General features: G+C 38.1%; 1 protein-coding gene across 1 annotated transcript in view; it reads left to right on the top strand.

Annotated features, from left to right (window-relative positions):
• Positions 1–8,970: 8,970 nt before the first annotated feature.
• LOC135196266 (uncharacterized) overlaps positions 8,971–19,495 on the top strand; it is an 83,101-nt gene continuing 72,576 nt past the window's right edge. Inside the window, exon 1 of the mRNA XM_064222969.1 lies at positions 8,971–9,157. The gene's annotated coding sequence lies outside the window, so the exon portion shown is untranslated. The remainder of the gene's footprint in view (positions 9,158–19,495) is intronic.

Raw genomic sequence — 19,495 nt, forward strand, 5'->3', positions numbered from 1 at the left:
TGATGTGCATGAAGGAAGATTGGGTGCCTGCCTGTCCACCAGTCTGTCTGTCACATTTACCGTGTCATTACGACTCTACCTACATTTCTGAAGGGATTTCAGTCAAGTTGGTCCAAAAGTAGTTGGAGAGTTGGGAAAGTGAATAGTTCTTTAATTTGAAGTTTGAGGGCTTATCCTATTTGATGCCATGGAACCCAGAGCTGGTCTCATAGTCGATAATCTCGGTCTAGGCGACAACAGTTCTTCCTTTGCAGCTTCGTCTGTGTTTGCCCAGGAAGTGCCTTTAGATTCTATCATGAAGTTGGCAAGTTGCCTTAACGAAAGAGTCCACGTTTCTGCACCCTACAACCCTCACTTTTGCATGTGTGCCTATATATGTTAGGCTGACCGACTGTTGTTTAGCTGGTTGAGGATTTTTTGTTATTTTTGTTTTTAAAGGACTCTTAGAAATTCTGTCTTCTTGGACTGGTAATATGCAGTCTGGCCATTCCCCGACCATTTTGCAATGAATTCTTGGTCATTTTGGCTGCAATGTGAAAACGTTCGTGGAGCATCTCAGACTAGGGTTTTTTTTTTTTTTTTAATCGGTGAAGATGCGTCTGAATCAAGTACTGTATTTGAGGTTTGTGCAGTGAGATGGTTACCTCTAAAAGAAAGGATTTAAAAAAAAGAAAGGCTAGCCAAAATGACGATGCAAAGCATGAATGTATATTTAACGCTAGCGTGGATTAAAAGGAATTTTTTTCATGTTTTATCGAAATTTGTCTTCATTTAACATTGAGTTGTACCGAAAATTACGTTCCTGCGTCAATAACAATTGTTGTGATGCCGGTCTACAGAATTAAGTCAACTCAGGTATACGTGTATATATATATATATATATATATATATATATTAATATATATACTTATATATTATATATTATATATATATTATATATATGTTTATATATATATAGATATATATGATATATTATATATTATAATTATATATTATATATTTATATATTATATATTAATATCTTATATTATTATATATTATATACAGAGAGAGAGGAGATAGAGAGAGAGAAGAGGAGAGAGCGAAGAGAGAGAGCGAGAGAGAGAGAGAGAGAGAGAGAGAGAGAGACTGCCACCCCAATCCCCATCCACCATAAAGTGCCTAAGGCTGGAAGAACTGTTTGCCATTGTTACATTATTTTGTCAAGAACAAATCTAATTTCTTTTAGGTTTTGCTTCACATTTTTTAATTGTCTGGTTTCATTCTTTCGTAATTATACCCTAGTCTTTACAATGGCAATCTGTGATACCTCTGTTCCGGTTTGACCAAAAGTAAGTTAATGAACTGGACTTGAGTTTTTCTGTTTTAGCCTGAACTAAAAGTACGAAGCTGAAGTAAATGATTATGTGAAAAATGTTCTCTTTTGGTTGTCGATGCTTTGCCTTTTTCCTCTGAAATTAAAATATATTCTTGTGGAAAAGTGGGAAAGTGCACTTTCTTGTAGTAATGTGGTCTCTCCCTTGAACGAAATTGGGTTGTTTACAGGCCAAGTGCCATTTCCTGCTGCGCAGCAGTTTCTTATCGATCTCGATGTTCATAATATCATACACCACAAATGCGATAAGGCACGTCTTTTGTCTTGGTTTTCTTGTGCAAAGCCACGCAACTTGTATCTCTGATGTTTTTCTGTTCTTTTTCGTGTGTGTGTGTGTTTGTTTTATGATTTGGCTTACATAAGGCTAACAATCCGGTTGCTACCACTGAGAAGGCTTTCAAACAATGACTAAATTTTAAGTAAGACTACTTGGTAAAGTAGATAAAATGCTGATAACTGTACACTTATCACCCATATCAGCTTTGTTTTGTTCACATAACTGTCAAACTGGGACAGTCATAAATACTTATACTTCATGTCGAAGAGAATTGAACTGATTGGTCATCGTCAGAGGCTAGTTTATTGAAGTTTATTGGACATTCACACACACACACACACACACATCCTGTGAGAGGCGCAGCATCGGTAAAAGTTCCTCGGCTGCCAAGCCGGTGGTCCGAAGTTCGATTCCCGGCTCGGCCAAAGCGGAATCAGAGGAATTTATTTCTGGTGATAGAAATTCATTTCTCGATATAGTGTGGTTCGGATCCCACAATAAACTGTTGCTAGGTGATCAATTGGTTTCTAGCCACGTAAAAATATCTAATCCTTCGGGCCAGCCATAGGAGAGCTGTTAATCAACTCAGTGGTCTAGTAAAACTAAGTTATACTTAACTTTTAGCATTGGTAAAAGATACATATACAGGATGGCCAAAAGGGTTGAGTCACATAATGGAACAACCCCTGTCATCAGGACAGTTTGAGCTAAACCTTACATATAAATCACATTTACATTTTTATAAAAATAACACAGAAGAGACAAAAAGGCGTGTTACCCTCTCATAAAGGTATGCATGTCTAAGGTTGAACAATATTAATAACACATAAATAATAACACATATAGGACAGCTGAAATAATCATTAATGATAATAGCATATAAAAAGGGATAAACGTACCTGAAACTAATAATTAGAATGTTCATAGCCTAGGCTACATTAATTGTAACAGTGAAAATCTACACAAGATCACATTTACAAAAGAGATAGACAATGATTAAAATGTGATAAGTGTCACCAGTTTTATCTTAAGCATTATCATAATAATGTTCCTAATTTGTCACTTCTCTGGGCCACGTCAAAGAGCTATTTGGGCATTGCAAAGTTTTTTATTCTTTTAAGTACGTCACTGACGGACCCTTCTGTAAGCAGATGTATTACTTGGTCCTCCGACTGTCATTTGTGCTATCCTTGTTTCGCGTTACCTGCCATTGGTTGCTGTGTCCTAAACTTAATCAACTAGCATTCGCTACCTTGTTATAGAACTGAATTGATCTGCTTGACTCGCTGTATCTGCCGCTGTGAGCAAGTTTCCGATATCTGAAGACTCCTGATCCTTGCTTTTATCTGCTTTATTGATAACCCAAGGTTGCACTCAATGGTGACCTTAGAACAGCCTCTTTAGCCAGCTCATATACCCTTTCATTACCAGGTATCCCAGTGTGAGAGGGCACCCAAATGAACTTGACCCTTATGTCCCATATTGTCAGTTTTCCTTATTGTCTTTATAACTTCATTTTCTCATTTTTCATACACAGAAACCTAGCTAGTTTTTAAGGACTGTGGGGCAGACAGACTGTCAGTGATCATTAAGGAATCATTATCCCTCCGATTGACTTGTGTCAAGGCCAACAGCAGGGCTGTCAGTTCAACCTGTGTGGATGAAGCCCAGTGTTTTATCCTGACCTGTGTGTCTACTTCTGAGTCAAAGGTACCAGCACGCCCCGTATCTATACTCAATGATCCACCACAGTGCAGCTAGTCTGTGTATCCTCCAACTGCTATATTGTCTCGTATTGCTGCCTTTTTACAAGGTGGTCTGTCTACATGTTAATGAACATGCACTCCCATGGAGAAAATGGCTACCCAAATGGGTTTGTTAACAGACCAAAATCGACGATATAGTAATGCCGAATATCTTTAGCTGTTACTGCAGTCCAGGTATTCATTCCCTGGTGTTTGCTCCAATCCAGTAGCATTCAGTCCGGAAGAGTGTCTCTGTCATCTCTCAGTGCTCTAATGCCAATAACAGCGTTGATTTCTCTTAATTCTCTCTGCTATCGATGCCAATCCTAACTGTATCCTAGGCTTTATGTTCTTAGTGTAAAGAGGCTTAACAACAGTTTTAAATTATTAAATATTAACAGACTTTCTTTCGCTTCCGGAATTCATCTTTGTTATAGGCCATTTCATAGTTCAGTGTCGTTGTCTTGTTTTTCTGAATGTTTTTGTACGAAATAATCAAATCATTCTTTGTTGCCTGCTTTAAGGAATATGTCCAAACCTATTTTATCAAAAACTACCTTTAAATACCATCCATCTCCTACATTTATCTCCTACCTCAACAAATGACGGATCGTGTCTGTTTTTCCTCACTGTATTAAGTTATATTTCTAATAGAAATCGTGATTTATTTTACTTTCTCTTCCCGTACTACGCAGACGAAATTCATTCCACAGAAGTCCCGTCCTGTCGTGTCATGTTTCACAGCCACTTTCGCGTCACTGGGTACCGAACCCGAAGCTCCAAACTCGCCCACTGATTACCCAGACGCATTTAGATTTACATTTGTTATTATTACGAGACGTTCACTTCACACTGACACGGACCATGAGGAGTGACGTCCGAAAAGCTTTCTCTTTGAGACTGTCTATGGCTTCGCGTTATTCCTGTTTGAGAGGCGGAAAACGATGGGTCTTTATGAATGCTTTAACACTCGAGGTAGGCACGTTGGTCGCTTTATTTCAATTGTCAGATAGAGGACTGAGAAGTGTGTCTTGTTAATTGGTTACTTTGGTATTCAGAGCGTTCATAGCTGAATTATACACGCAGACTATAGTCTCATAGTGCTTTGAGCTTATTGCCTGAGTCACTTTTGCCTATCTATCTGTATATATATATATATATATATATATCTATATATAAACTATATTATATATATATATATATATATCATATATATATATATATATAAACTCATATAATATATATATATATATATATATATATATATATATAAATCTATATATATATATATGTATATATATATATATATGCTAGACATGTAGTTTATGCATAGGAATAATTGGTAAGTACATCGTGACGATGTACTTAACAATTACAATGCCCCATGGTGTAAGTTTTTCTTGATTGTATAGAGCATCGGATATTAAATGAAATGGCTATTTTGTGGATGTATTTGTTTAAATATAGTATGTGTATATATATAAGTATATATATATATATGTATTTATATTTGCATATGTATATATGAATATTAAAATGCATAGGACGTTTAATATTCAAATCATTATACCTCGAGAATAACATACACGAAGTGCTTTTCAGTTATGATTCCCCTTGGGTGTATGTTATTCCTGAGGTATAGTGCATTGGGCATGAAAAGACATTCGTACCATAGTATTTTGTGAATATAAATAACGGTCGTGGTGTATGTGACATACGTACACACACACGCACACATACATATATATATTTTCGATGAACCTGTAGAGTTTCAGTACTGGTATTACATAACGTCGTCTAATATCTGCAGATATTATTAAACATTATGGAATACCATATATGTATTATTATATGTATAATAACATAACATTTTATATTATATTATATATATAAGCTAAGTATATTTTAGTTTAAGCAGACCACTGAGCCGATTAACAGCTCTCCTGGGGCTGGCCCGAAGGATTAGATTTTTTTTACGTGACTAGGAACTAATTGGTTACCTAGCAACGGGACCTACAGCTTATTGTGGGATCCGAACCACATTATATCGAGAAATAAATTTCGAATCACCAGAAATGCATTAATTCCTGATTTGGCGGAAGCTGGCTACCAGGTAGATAGGCTCTCTCTCTCTCTCTCTCTCTCTCTCTCTCTCTCTCTCTCTCTCTCTCTCTCTCTCTATATATATATATATATATATATATATATATATATATATATATATGTGTGTGTGTGTGTGTGTGTGTGTGTGTGTGTGTGTGTTACAGGTAATATGTGAAATCAGGGATTTCACGAAGTCCCTAGGAAATGTGTGAAATGACCAACTGTTTCGCAGTGTTTAGTACTAGCCCTCTGCGATCAAATGTTGCTAAGTGAACTGGTTATTTCACATATGCCTTAGGACTATCGTAATTTCACATATTCCCTGTAACTCGCCCCTCCCCACACGCACACATAAATGTATATATGTATGTATGTCAATTTAGGCATTCATTACAGTCACGAAGGCAAAGTATTTCGATGTACGCCACCATCAAAACGGACGAGAAACAGCAGAGGAGGAAATGAAAAAATAGTTCTTAATTTGTCCCATCAGTATCGCCCTCCATCAGGTCTCTTTCGGGGCAATTTATTTAGGCCTGATGGTGGAGTACATCGACACACAAACACACACACACACAAACATTCTTTCATTTTTCATAGGTATCGTTTTTAATAAAATAATTTCAGCCACCTCGCACAACTAAACGAAATATCTGTCTATATTATGTATCTGTAGACAGATAGATATTTCGTTTTGTTATGCGAGGTGACAGAAATTATTTTATTGAAAACGATACTCAAGAAAAATAAAGGAAGTATGAATACTAGCGAAAACTGGAAATGGATAAAAAATCTCATCAAAATTGTTTAATACATATAATAAATATGAAATTATCCTTCTTGAGATTTTTAAGAGGGGACGTGGGAACCATTACTCCCTGAAAGCTGATACTACAGTATTTTCGTTCTCATCATGTACAGTTTGAACTCTTTCTACTGTGTTGGTTCATTTCATCCAGAGCAGTCACTACTACATATTGCAGTAAAATATTAGCGATTTTAGACATAATCCGGAAACAGCTTAATCGTAGGTACTAGAGAGATTTTATCGGTTATCGGTGATTAATTTTGAACTTTTACCTTTGCAGTAATTTCCTCAGACCAAGTTACATTTTTTTAATTTGCGAACCAAGTGCCTTTGACATATTCGGTCAGTTTTCAACCTATTTTGTTTCATAAGTAAAAATGAATCATCCGGGAACAGTGATCAAGGTGAAAGTTGAATAATTATAAATTAGGATGTCACCCTGTATAGAATTTAATCGAATGTACCAAAAATGAAAATACAAAAAGTGTAATATTTCGTATTGTAATGATTTGTCATACACAACTCACGTTAGTGTTTATTAAAAGAGTTGCGAGTTGGAACATTTTCTGCAAAGCGATTTTAGCCGTCTACAATTTGTGTATTGGACGTTTGTTCATGCCCGACCAGCAGTTTGTCTTCATGAAAGTTTGTAGTGATTTCTTAGCTGTATGTTGCTGTCTTATTGCGTGTGTATGTTAGCAAAAAGAGCGTAGTTTTAGAAAGGAAATTCCTTCAATTAAAGCGGATTAATTATATGCAAAGTATATGTTTAGAAGCCAGTTTAATCTTAAGCTAAAATCTATACTGACAGGAAGCCAGGGATTATGTTTTCGTAAATTAAATCACAGATTCCCGTAGGGGGATAGTGCCATCAGTGTACCTCATGCAGTGCACTATAGGCATTACTGAAGGTCCTTTGCAGCGTCCCTTCGGTCCCTTGCTGCAACCCCTTTCATTCTTTTTTTGCTATACCTCCGTTCATATTTCCTTTTTTTTCCCTCTTCTTACCACCCATTCCTAATAGTGGATTCATAAAACAACTGTGAGGTTTTCCTCCTGTTACACCTTTCAAAACTTTTTTGATGCCAATTTCATTTTCAACGCTGAATGACCTCATAGGTCCTATAGTAGATTCACATCAACCGTGCTTCTGATGTCTAGGCCAGCCCCTTGCGACGCTCCTGATTGGCTGTTGATAAGCCAATCACAGGGCTGGAAACTCTGAGTCTCTCTCGAGAATTCACATAGGCAGGATGTATGGTCAATCTATCCTGAGGGATACTTTTGAAACACGTATCTCTCAGGAGAGGTGGAATATACGTCCTGCCTATGTGAACTCTCTTGAAACAGAGTTTCCAGCCCTGTGATTGGCTTATCAACAGCCAATCAGGAGCGTCGCAAGGGACTGGCCTAGATATCAGATGCACGGTTGATGTGAATCTACCACAGCACTTGCCCTTTGGCCTAAATTCTATATTCGGTTTTGTTCTAAATTACAGAAGCTTACTACCCCAACCACATCCCCTTAAAAAGTACACATGCGCTATACGATCATGCAACTGACGTTTTGACTTCCCAATTACAATATTGCAGTTAGATTTCTCACGGAAAGCCATGGAAATCCGAAAACTGTGATTATAACTCACACTGGTTAGAAAATGTCAACTCTAACCTACAGCGCCTCCAAAAAGCAAAAAGAAGAAGAAGAAAAAAGTATTCCTATGTTCACGCCTCCGTCGAACCCAGCTGCATTTTTCACGGAGTGAAATAAACCTATTTGCATCCCGATGGGGAAATGTTAACGGTTTTTTTTCTTTCTTTTTTTGGTTTTATAGGCTGAAAAATATCAGTAGGTCACGTTCGCCAGATGTGTATTGCTATAGTCCATAATGACATCTTCGGATCGTGAGTTCTTGAATAGTTTTGCCCATTTCGCATTGAAAGCTTTAAGACCGATAGGAAACAAAGAGAGCATTTCACATTCTTTATATGTAAACATGAATGTTTATTTTGCCGTATGCGAATGGGTATTTGTATTATACATGGATTTTTTTTTCTGTCTTTACTGAAAAACATTGTAACAACTAAGAAATAGAAGATCAAACAAAAAGTTATTCGTTCATGGTTACTGAAAGACTAATTTATGTTTATTTTAGTTCTTTGCTGTATTTCTCAGTATTTATTCATATCGTTATTCATAGAATTATAAATTTTGCGTGCAGTATGCCGAGTTTTCATCTGAGTAAGAAAAAATGAGGGACTGCAGTTTTTTTGTTTGTTCCATAAATGCTACAGTCATATTTTAGCAGATATGGCCTTTTTCTGTAGAATATATGGTGCATTTTTTTTCATTCTTTGTAGGAGCTCTTGTGAACGCTAGTTTCCCCAAAGAAAAAATATGATGGATCGAACATGCCCGTAATAGAAATATTTATCGTATCTTCTTTAAAGCTGTATACTCATGGGTGTTCACGTGCTCCATGCCTGTACATCTCTCTCTTGACTCTCAACAAAGAGAGAGAGAGAGAGAGTAGAAGAGGGAGGAGGTAGGGAGGAGTGAAGCCACCCACAACATCGGAAAGGCGAATCGCGCAGTATCCAGCAACTCCTGGCAACCCTCCGTCTCTCTTTCTCCGCCATTTATATAAAGGTGGAGGGGGAAACGGGACCGCGAGTACAAGTTGCAGGTCGATAAACGCATAAGGAGTGTGTTCGCGGAGCTCTTTGAATCCTTTAAAGGTGTTTGTGTGCTTAATTCCAGGAAGATAAAAGCGGAAGCTTCCCCAGAAAATTTAGCTTGGTGTGAACCTAACGTATAGGTCTCTTAACACTAATTATTCAGAGGTTAGGTGAGTATCAGACTGTCGTATTGGCTCATATTGTTAGTAGCATTGTTTCTCCCTTTTCAAAATGGGCGGCTTCTTTTGCTTGCTTTATGACTTCTGGCGCTCCGTGATCATTGCTTTCGGGAAATGTTGTATGTCGTGAATTGTAAGTTATATACTGCGATGAGTGCAGTGAGGTTAAGGAGCAGTTTCATAAGTCATATGTGTTTATATTAAAATGAAAACGGATGCAGGTAAACGTATTTATCCTGCAGTTCATTCGTGTCAAAAGAATGACCAAGCAACCCTTATGGTGTATTACACTGGTTGTCCATCTCGGAAAAGAGATGTAAATGAAATGTAGGTCTAAATTGCACTGAGAAACAGCATAAGAGAAACATTGAATTTGTTTGTTCTTATAATTTTGTTTTAAACCCAGCATTGTCGAAGAGGTTATTCATAGTTACCGACAAATAACAGTAAACAATAAGAGATTAGAAAGATTATAAATTACCTTCGAAGAATATTTGAATTTTTCCTCGTCTCATTTGTTCATTAAACTTTAGACTGTTAATAAAACAAATTTTTTTTCTAGAAGGAATTGGTGAAGACAAGTTACCAATAAACTGAATTGAAATTTGTAGAAGATTTTTGTTTAATCTAGTGATTACAACACCGTTCACGCGCATTGTTTCGGCGTTGATGACCTTAATTGTTGTGACGCCAGTAAATAAAACCCATATTATTTGAATATTTGAGCATAATAAAATTTTATGGCCGCAAAGAATATCCAGATTCTCTCTCTCTCTCTCTCTCTCTCTCGTTGGCATAATTCTACTATATGAGACAACGCCAGCCGTTTCCGTGGACATTTTGTTGTTCTCCGACGGCAGTGTTTTTAATTCCTATGACATAGACTCATCTTCCCGTTATTCAAGCATTTATTATTCAGACTGACATTGAGCAGTAGGTTTCTGAAGAGACGAGGGAGAAATTATATGACTTTTGAAACGTACGAAATGAGCTGTTCGTTTTTTTTCTTCTTTCTCCACAAGCTTGTCCCTATTTGGGGTCGCTGTAATAGTTCTTCACCACACTCTTCCATCTCCCTCGGTCCAGTGCATCCTCCTCGCTCAATCCGAACTCCCTCATATCTCTCTTCACACAGTCAGTCCATTGCAATTTTGGTCTACCTAACCTACTCCCACCTGGTAGTCCCATCTCCATCATCTTCCTTATCGGGTGGTCTTCCTCTCGTCTCTTTATATGTCCATACCATCTCGGTCTACTTTCCCTCACCTTGTTTGAAGCTGGTGCTATTTTGAGAGTACCTCTAACATGTTCGTTCCTAACTTTATCCTTTTTAGTAAGTTCACATTGCTGTCTCAGCATCCTCATCTCAGTCACATCAATCCTGTTCTCATCTCTCTTCTTCGTTGCCCATGTTTCGGATGAGTACAACATTGCAGGTCTCACAACCTGGTGCTGGATCTTGCTGTTCGTTTTTTCTTCTTCATCTTTATTCTGAAACCTGTGATCTTATCGTTTATCAGCTCTCGTGGTATCGAGCTGTCCGAGATCGGGAGGGACCCCTGGCGGTGACCCTGTTGATCGGCGGCGTCTGCCTACGGCTGCGCTCGATTCCTTACTTAACACTCCGGTTCCAGTAAGACTCGTTAATCTTGATCTGTTGGAGCCACCGAATCGAGTCCGAGGTCCGTTCACCATACAGAGGTAGGGAGGGACAAGGGAAATCATGGAGTTGCCGTTATCTGCTCTCTCTCTCTCTCTCTCTCTCTCAGACTATAATAGTGCCAAGGTCCATGTTATAAATCCACGTCAAGGTAAATTAAAAGATATGAGCGCAGTCCGTAGGTTGTGTGCGTCTACACTACTGGATAATAATGTGCACTCACGCACCCTAACCATCAAAAGAAAAAAAGAAAAAACTACTCTCTTTTCTATTTTTTTTTTTTTTTGCTTTTTTGTTTTTTGCGAACTGTGTCATAGCGTCAAGCATGAAATAGAAATCGCCTTCAGTTGGCTTCCGAGCTCTACTACAAAGATTAGGTCGCGTTCATCGACTAATATGGTTCAAGCAGCACGTTAAGATGCGTCAGTTCACAACTTCACTGTCACAAAAGTAGGAGCCTTGCATTGAACAAGAAAAGTAATAACCAAATGAGGTGGTTTCTTTGGTAACGAGCTCGAACAATTGCGCGCATGGGAGAGTCTTCATCTTTAAGAGTAGCAGACCATGCGCGTTCTTCTCAGTCCGAGTACCAGGATACAAATTCTGATGCCAGTTGATTTCGTAATGTCACACTCTGAACGATTTGCGCCGAGTGTGTGTGTGTGAGAGAGAGAGAGAGAGAGAGAGAGGTGGGGCTGGGGTGTGTATTGCAAGTTCGTAGTACGTGAGAAACTGCCAGATACGAGTCGTTTGTGCGTAGACACGGGCATATGTGGTTGTGTGGGTGGTCAGGGAGGAAAGACTGGGCTTCGATAGGATTATTGGGACTTCACTGAGAAAAGAAGCCTCGAATGTACTCACTGATCTATCTAACATAAAAGAAAGGAAGCCTGACAAATATTTTCCCCCCTTTTCTTTGTAACCAGACAGAGCTGTTCAGTCAAAATGATTAATGCACCCACTCAAGATAAACGATGAGTGATACATCGTCTTTTGTGATTATTCAAAAAGACTATTATATTTGTAGCTTGTAGATATTGAAGATAAGCTAATATACACTCCGGTATACCAACATGAACAGATATTCGTGCTTTAAATAATGCTGTCGTGCAAACATGCAAGTTGTAAAAGTCTTTACGATTTACCTTACGACATAGAGAAGCTGCTTAAACTGTAATCTAACCAAATAATAATAATAAAAAAGCTTAAAATTTGAAAGAACCAGAAAAACCAAGATTAGCGCCGTATTTCATTAAATAAATTAGAAGAACGGTTTCGGTTGTTCCCGTATATCATTTCAGAGGAGGGGAGTGACCTCTGTATTAGGCCTAAGCGGCACAAGGCCAGGAAGAAGCCTAATGCTGGATTATGGTGGACAGATATAAAGATTCCAGGTACCAGCGACCTCCATGCCGACAGCTGGAATAAGTAAAAGCGTCTTGTTTTAGCCTTTTCTTTAGTTGAATCTTATGTTTCAGATCATCTGTTTAGTCTGAATTGGATGTAAACTACATCCTCCAGTCTGAGAAGCAAAATGGGACAAGTAGTCATTAATTTGGATATGAATTAATCATGGTCACGTGACGTGAAATTCAGTTAGTTGGATGAAACTCCTCGTGTCCGGAAACACCTTGGCAGGCCTAGGCAATTCACCTCCGAGTATCATACTGTTATTAGAAATTTGGTAGTGTTAGTCCGAATAGACCAGTGTCTTAATTGGGTTAATATCAAGATAAATTGTCATGCTATGTCTCTAGGGAGTAGAAATAGTATTCATAAAACTGACGGATCACGATGAACGATGACCGTCTGGACGGTGTTTGGAAAATAGGATGGATGCAGCTCTCAGACGGTTAGATCATAAATGCTAAAGCACATTCTTGGACCATTTTGCTTATCATGGCGCAAGTCATGTACAGGTTGTATGCGGATGCAGTCAAAGCTGACAAACAAGTGAATACAGTGGTTGTAAAATACTTTTAAGAATCAGCGAACTATATCTAGTCGGAGAATCGAACGAGTTCTTGTAAAATATCATGCAACGTTTCAGCCGCATCATGCACTCAAAAATATCACCTTTTTATTTGATTTCATAAATTACGTGCGAGTGAAATAGTCCTCTGTTTGAGTGCATTTACATGATGGCGTTTCAAATTCAGGTAAAAAAAAAAGTCGCAGGTGAAAATGCCACAAGAAGAAAATAACAGAAAAAAAGTCGCAGGACGAAAAAGTCACACTAATTTTCCCAGATAGTGTCCCCAAGTATTTGAACCCGGTATGTGTCCATCTTTGCTGAGTGTTTAGTACAAGGTCGTTGGGGATGACCGTAAAAACATAAACATAAAAGACTGTAAATGTCGTGAGAATAATGACATCTCCCCCCCTCTCCCCACCCCCTCCATGAAATATGAGTCCTAGATAACGACGCCCGAAAACCCTTGGGGGTCACCGTCTAGGAAAGATCCAGAGTATTTTCTGTTTTGTTGCTTTAATTGCCACCATAAATTAATGTGACTTTCTTTCCTGTGACTTTTTTTCCTGTCCCAAATTGTGACTTTATTTTCCCTGTGACTTTACTGCTTGTGACTGTATTACACCCCACGGGCGTTTCACGTGATGTTGCGTAAAAAGGTGAAGGATGTTCCTTTGCCTTTGTCCATCGGAGGGGGCCTACGTGACTAAGGTCTTTCTGCTCTTAAACCGGTTACTGGTCAGGGTAGAAAGCTGCCTTCCTAAAGAGGCTTTAACCTTTCAGGTCTACGGCGTACTTACTAAGTAACTGTAATTGCTTATTCTTTAGAACGAAACGAAACGATTATATAATCATTATGATGTATGACGGTGATAATGATGATGATGATGATGCCTAAGACAGAAATATTTCAACGGGAGGACATTGTAAAATTGTTGAGGCAATTATGGTAGCTCCAAAGTTCACATTCATACATGCTAGACTATGAAAATACAGCTTATGTTTTTATCATTATTAAAAAATACCCATAGTAACAAGTGTCTTAAATTGGAGAAACAAATCCGCAGTTATGTATATGTACCTGTATATTTCAAGATAAAACTATACAGATAGCTTTTGGGAATATGTTCCGTTGCCTTTTTCAATCGAACAGAATCCCGAATCTGTGTAGAGCTTTCCTTGAATATATGTACATATACATAACTGAGGATTTGTTTATCATTATTATCGTCATGTCTAGAGACAGGCAATAAAAAACTTGAAGGAAAAATGAACCTTGGTCTTAATCGAAGAACTTTTTTTCTGCGTCTGAATAATGAACCTAAAATTTCAAAGTAATTTATTCAGGAAGGTACTGGACCATATTGAACAATTTTTGTTTTTTTGTGGGGGGTGGGGGGGTGTTCTTTGGCATGCTGGTTGGCTGGAGAGGGACTGAGCATGAACATAGACGCTCCTAAAGGCCCGGTCCCACTGGCTTTTAGGATGAGTTGCGCACAAAATTGGTTGATATTGGTTCAACATCCTCAACCAAAATTTTTTGCAGCTCAAAAATCTCGGGCACGGAAAAAAGTGCCTCTGTGGATAATTGCGGACGTGTGCGGATGTTGACCGACTGATACAAGCATGTATCACGAATATTGAGGATGTTCAGCGAACATCAACCAATTTTGTGCGCAATTCATCCTAAACGCCAGTGGGACCAGGCCTTAATTAAGGACTTTGTGCCCAAGTGAAAGTTTTCTTGTGTTTCAGATTTAATTTATGTCTTAAAAATTGTAGCAGCCATTCAAGGTCACACAAAGCCTGGAGGAGAATAAAGGTGGGAATAATAGAAGCAATAATAAACATGTAACCCACAAAATGTAGTGTTAAAGATAGAGAAAAGGAAGAAAACGATGTAAGAAAACGAGAATTTCAGAATACTGTCATGAGTTTGACCTTAAAGGGTAAACTGATATGTATCAAGTTACTGATGCTTATATAGACATAAACGCATTCTTTTATAATTTTGTACCATTTATTGGTGGCCTAGACTACTGCATTCGTATATCTGTAACAGTGCCAAAGTGGTTTTGAATTACGAAATTTGTGAATCTTTTAAATCATTGAGAGTCAAATTCGCAGTAAATAAGAAATTCTACTCGATTTACAAACATCAAATCTGTTCAAGGTTTGCAACTAACTTGTTAGTAAGCTTTCACACCGTAGGGGTATTAGTAAGAGTGTAAATGAGTGTAGGTGGAGTTACTTAAATGATCTTCCTCTGATTGTGAATATCTTTAAAAATGTCAGCCTAACAACTTTCGGAAAGACGAAAGCAACGGAGACCAGATAAGCATTTACTGAGAAACAAAAGTATGTTTTTCAGAAAACAGTTTCACTCACAGGGATAAAAATAAGGAGCCTTTCTTCTTGCATCGCTCGCGAGTCAACAAGAGATCTTAGACTGAATGTCTAAGTCAATCTGATTTATTCCTGAACACATCGACAAGTCGTTCCTATCGCAGGCCGAGTGTAAACGAGACAAGATCATGGACAAGAATAATAGAATATTTTGTCTTATTCGAAAATATCCATATCTGCGAGATCAGACAACGCTTGATTCAAACATGCCACCTCCTCTAAAGACATGGACTGACATAAATCTTTGAAAGACGTCCTTTCTTACTGTTGTTGCGTACGATGAAGACATTATGACAGCAGTGGTAATGAAATCCGTAGCCAGCTTTGATCATGAAAAGCGTGAAGGTGAATGAAACGAGCTCTTTTGCACCTGGTGTGTTTTGAAGTTGACCAGTGGCTGCGTATGACTGAGCAAGTAAGAAAATAAATGACTGAGATAGCAGTAAGAACCTTCATAATTTAAGACAAGACGTGAGTTAAAACAGCTGAAAAAGATAAAGAATAATGAAATTGATTAGATGGAATGAAAATAATTTATCAGGATGCACTTTTATAAAAAGAAATTCAGGTCTTGATGAAAAGTTCAGAAAAGGATGAATGAAGTCAAATTCCTTGATACTGTGGGAATATTATGTTTTTATGGAAGGAGTTTTTGGAAGGAAAGAAGTAGCCCGCTTAACCTTGTTATAACAAACCCGAGCTGTCTGTCCCCGGGGGACACATTTACTGTTATTAGGCAAGGGCACGATTGTGAAACTTGCAGCTTCGCCACTTGTCTAAATTGTTTAAAATGGCGTCAGTTCTACCTTCGGCCGCCCTGTGGAAGGGAAATCGTCTGTAATTGGAATATTATATATATATAATATATTATATTATATATATATATATTATATATATAATATATCTATATATATATAATATATTAATAATATATAATATAAATAAATAATAATTATAAATAAAAAATTAATATATAATAATATATATATATGGTACTTGTTTGGTTGCCAGGATTTACCAAGATCGCTCGTTGTGAAGTGATCGGTTTGTACATCAATAACGGCACGTCTGAGGATGACCTCTGGGACAACAGAACCCTCAAGCGATTTTATCTTGACAAGTGGCTCTCGTAGGGAAAGTTGTATTCTCTCTCTCTCTCTCTCTCTCTCTGTACACGTACACATGTATACACATATGTACTATATACATATATATTTAAAAGTATTGTGGTACTCCGATATATAAAGGAATTCAGCAAAAATATAAATTGTCTAAAAATGTTTAAAAATTGAGCTCTCTCTCAATTTTAGCTTCCTGAAGCTAAAAGCAAGTCGAATTTTATTTAATTTGATCGGCGTATGTTCACATTGGTACCTGCTTTCAATAGAACAGTACACATTCTTGCGGACTAACGCACACCTGTATGCAGTTTTTTTTTTTTTTTTTTTTTTTTTTTTTTATACGTTACACTGCGAAATAAATGGGCTATTTGGTCGTTCAGCTTGTTTTAGGTAATTCAGTAACAGCGTTAACGATCTTGATTTGATCATCCAGACTACAATTGATGAGAAGGACTCCTGTCGTATGCAAAATTATTTATTGCACGAGTATAACAACTCGAAAAAGGTAATTGCCCCAACAAATAGTCGATTTGCACATCAAGAATTGCTTAAGGAAACGCTTGATATCGTATATCAAATTTGGACTTGAACAGCTTCGGTTGTTTGCGAAGTAGTTTTTCAGGTGGCTATTTCCACCTTTTTATGAATTAAATGTCAAAGCAAGTATTGAAAAATGTCTAATACACTAAAAATCTAACAAGTCGGCTTTTTTTTCCAACAGTTCTTATTTTCGCGTCGTGCCCGCTCGTTTTTTTTATTGTCCGCTAGCTGAGCTACGCTCTTCATCTCACGAAGCTACTGAATTGCCATTATGGATTCGGATCCTTTCCCAAACTAAGACTGCAAAACTAATGTCAACTGATAAGCTAACCTGAATCATACGTGAGACTGAAACTTTTTGCTTACTCGGGGAGTAAGCCTACAAACTACATTGTTCTTGTTCTTGTTGTGTGTGGGTGGGTGGGGAAGGGGGGGGGGGGAGGTTGCTATGGAAGAGTCTAAAAAGGTCTGAAAAAGGTGTTTCGCAATTAACGAACCATCATTTTCATATTAAAAAAGGGTGTATTAGACATCTATTAGACGGTAATTGTTGTTTTGTCATAGTTGTCCATGAAGTCTTCATCTAAAGATTAACCCGATAGGTTTAATTAAGTAGATTAAGCAGAAGACAGCATAGATACAATGAACGCTAATACATATAACAGAATGGGTTAACAGGCGGTGCATGGAACTGGGTGTTTACGTAACGTCTCATCTGCTTTACTGAGTCTTACGAGGCTACGCCAACTGCAGCTCGTAAGCGCAGGAATACCCGGCCCCCACCCTCGTCCGTACCATCCCCCACCCTCGCCCCCTCCCTACCATCCTGTCTAGCTCCTATGAGGGATAAACGTTGTATGTTTTAAAAATAATGTTTCCTTTGACGTGATGAACAAAGCCAGCATATTCGCTGGCTCCATATTGAGATTCATATAGAGTGTAGACAAAGCATTCAGATTATTTCTTTTTCAAAATTCACGAGTTCCAAGGAGCATTAATTCTGCTTCTGGTTTCCTGGTAAATGGCCATTATATTTGTACAAATTCCCGGAATGTAATATGAGGAAAGCGTTTGCCAACCGAATTAGCGTGAACTGGTCTGTTAAAAAGCTTTCAGTTTATTCTGAAGTTGCGTTTAGTATAGCTCTGGAAGCTTTTTTAATATTTATGCATCTCAATTAACACAGTTTAAATATATTCAAAAATTAAAAAAAATAATGGACATGGGAGAGAATGTTCACTTTTGTAACAAAAGCGACTGATATCCGAACTACAATTAGAAAATTACATCGCGAGAAAATTGTGCTATTTTATACTTTTTGAGCGCCTTTCAATTCCACATTTCGACAGTTTCGAAGACAGTATTTCGAAACCGAAACTGCATTAGGTCCATGATGGGGGAGTTGAAGTACCCAAGTACCACTACGGCACTACGTTACAAACGAGGACCACCCGTACCCCTCCCTCCCACATGCAAAAGCAGGTCCTCCCGAAACTTTGAAATGGATTGCTGTCAAATTTGTTGCCTGACGTAACCCAGCTGGTATGCTTGTAAGTTTGTATTAAAAAACATTAGATCCTTATATGTTTCCTAATCATTGATATGAGGGAACTAGAACTCATTTTGAAAGCGTATTATGATAACCATTTGCTATCCAGTATTGTGCAATACCGGGACGCGTATTTTGCTTGCGTATATTGCTCAGCGGCAGTTACTTGAACGTAGTATACAGACTTCGTCGTTGGGGATTGTAGGGGTCGGCCTCAAACGCCAAAAGAGGCAGACTCAGTCACTGTAGGGGGAGGGAGTAGTTCTATCACGTGGTCACGTCGTGGTTGGGAGCTCCGTATTGATCGCTAAGATGGCCTTCCCCTACCCTGCCCCCCCACGCCATCGCTCGCACACGCATCGGTCTACTTCTCATCCGTCTCATAGTTGAAGAATTGCAATATGGTAACAATGTAGTTAAATATAGGCAAAAGGTTTTAGGATTGCAAATTTACAACTATATCCGAGTTTGCTTTTGCCGTCACCACTTACGTTTACTTACGTTATCTTTATTATTTTGGGGAATTATATTAATAAAACGTTTTCCTAAATATCAGAAACATCTGTTGTTTCCAAGTCTAAAGACATTTAATTGATTAATGATTTAACTGTTGCATTCATTTAAAACTGAAAACAACACGAATGGAAATAGGTATCTCCAGGGAAAGTCTGTCCCGCTCCTCTCAGATGTAAACAAAGGACGACGCATGCGCCTTGTGATCATGTGCGTGGACCGAGTGAACTTTCCTTCTATGAAACTGGAGGGGGGTGACTACGTGACCTACTTGGAGTTGCAGGGCGGGCCTTGAGAGAGGATGCATCTGCCTATGTCTCCACACGCCCATGTCTTCTTCGAAAGGGTCTCACAGTCTTGAAGAAATGTGGCATAAGGTTGCTAGAGGTGAAGTTGCTGGAGTGATGACAAAGAATTATTGCGGTTAGTGTTAAGAAAGTATATTCACGAAGTATACAATATACTCTTGTGTCCGACAGGTGGGGGCTTTCGATGTAATTTGTAATAAATAACTTGGCAACTGGCAGGGTTTGGTTATGTACGTTGTAAACAGCTTTGTGCTGAATTG

The sequence above is a fragment of the Macrobrachium nipponense genome, chromosome 17 (genome assembly GCF_015104395.2).
Source record: "Macrobrachium nipponense isolate FS-2020 chromosome 17, ASM1510439v2, whole genome shotgun sequence".
Lineage (NCBI taxonomy): Eukaryota > Metazoa > Arthropoda > Malacostraca > Decapoda > Palaemonidae > Macrobrachium > Macrobrachium nipponense.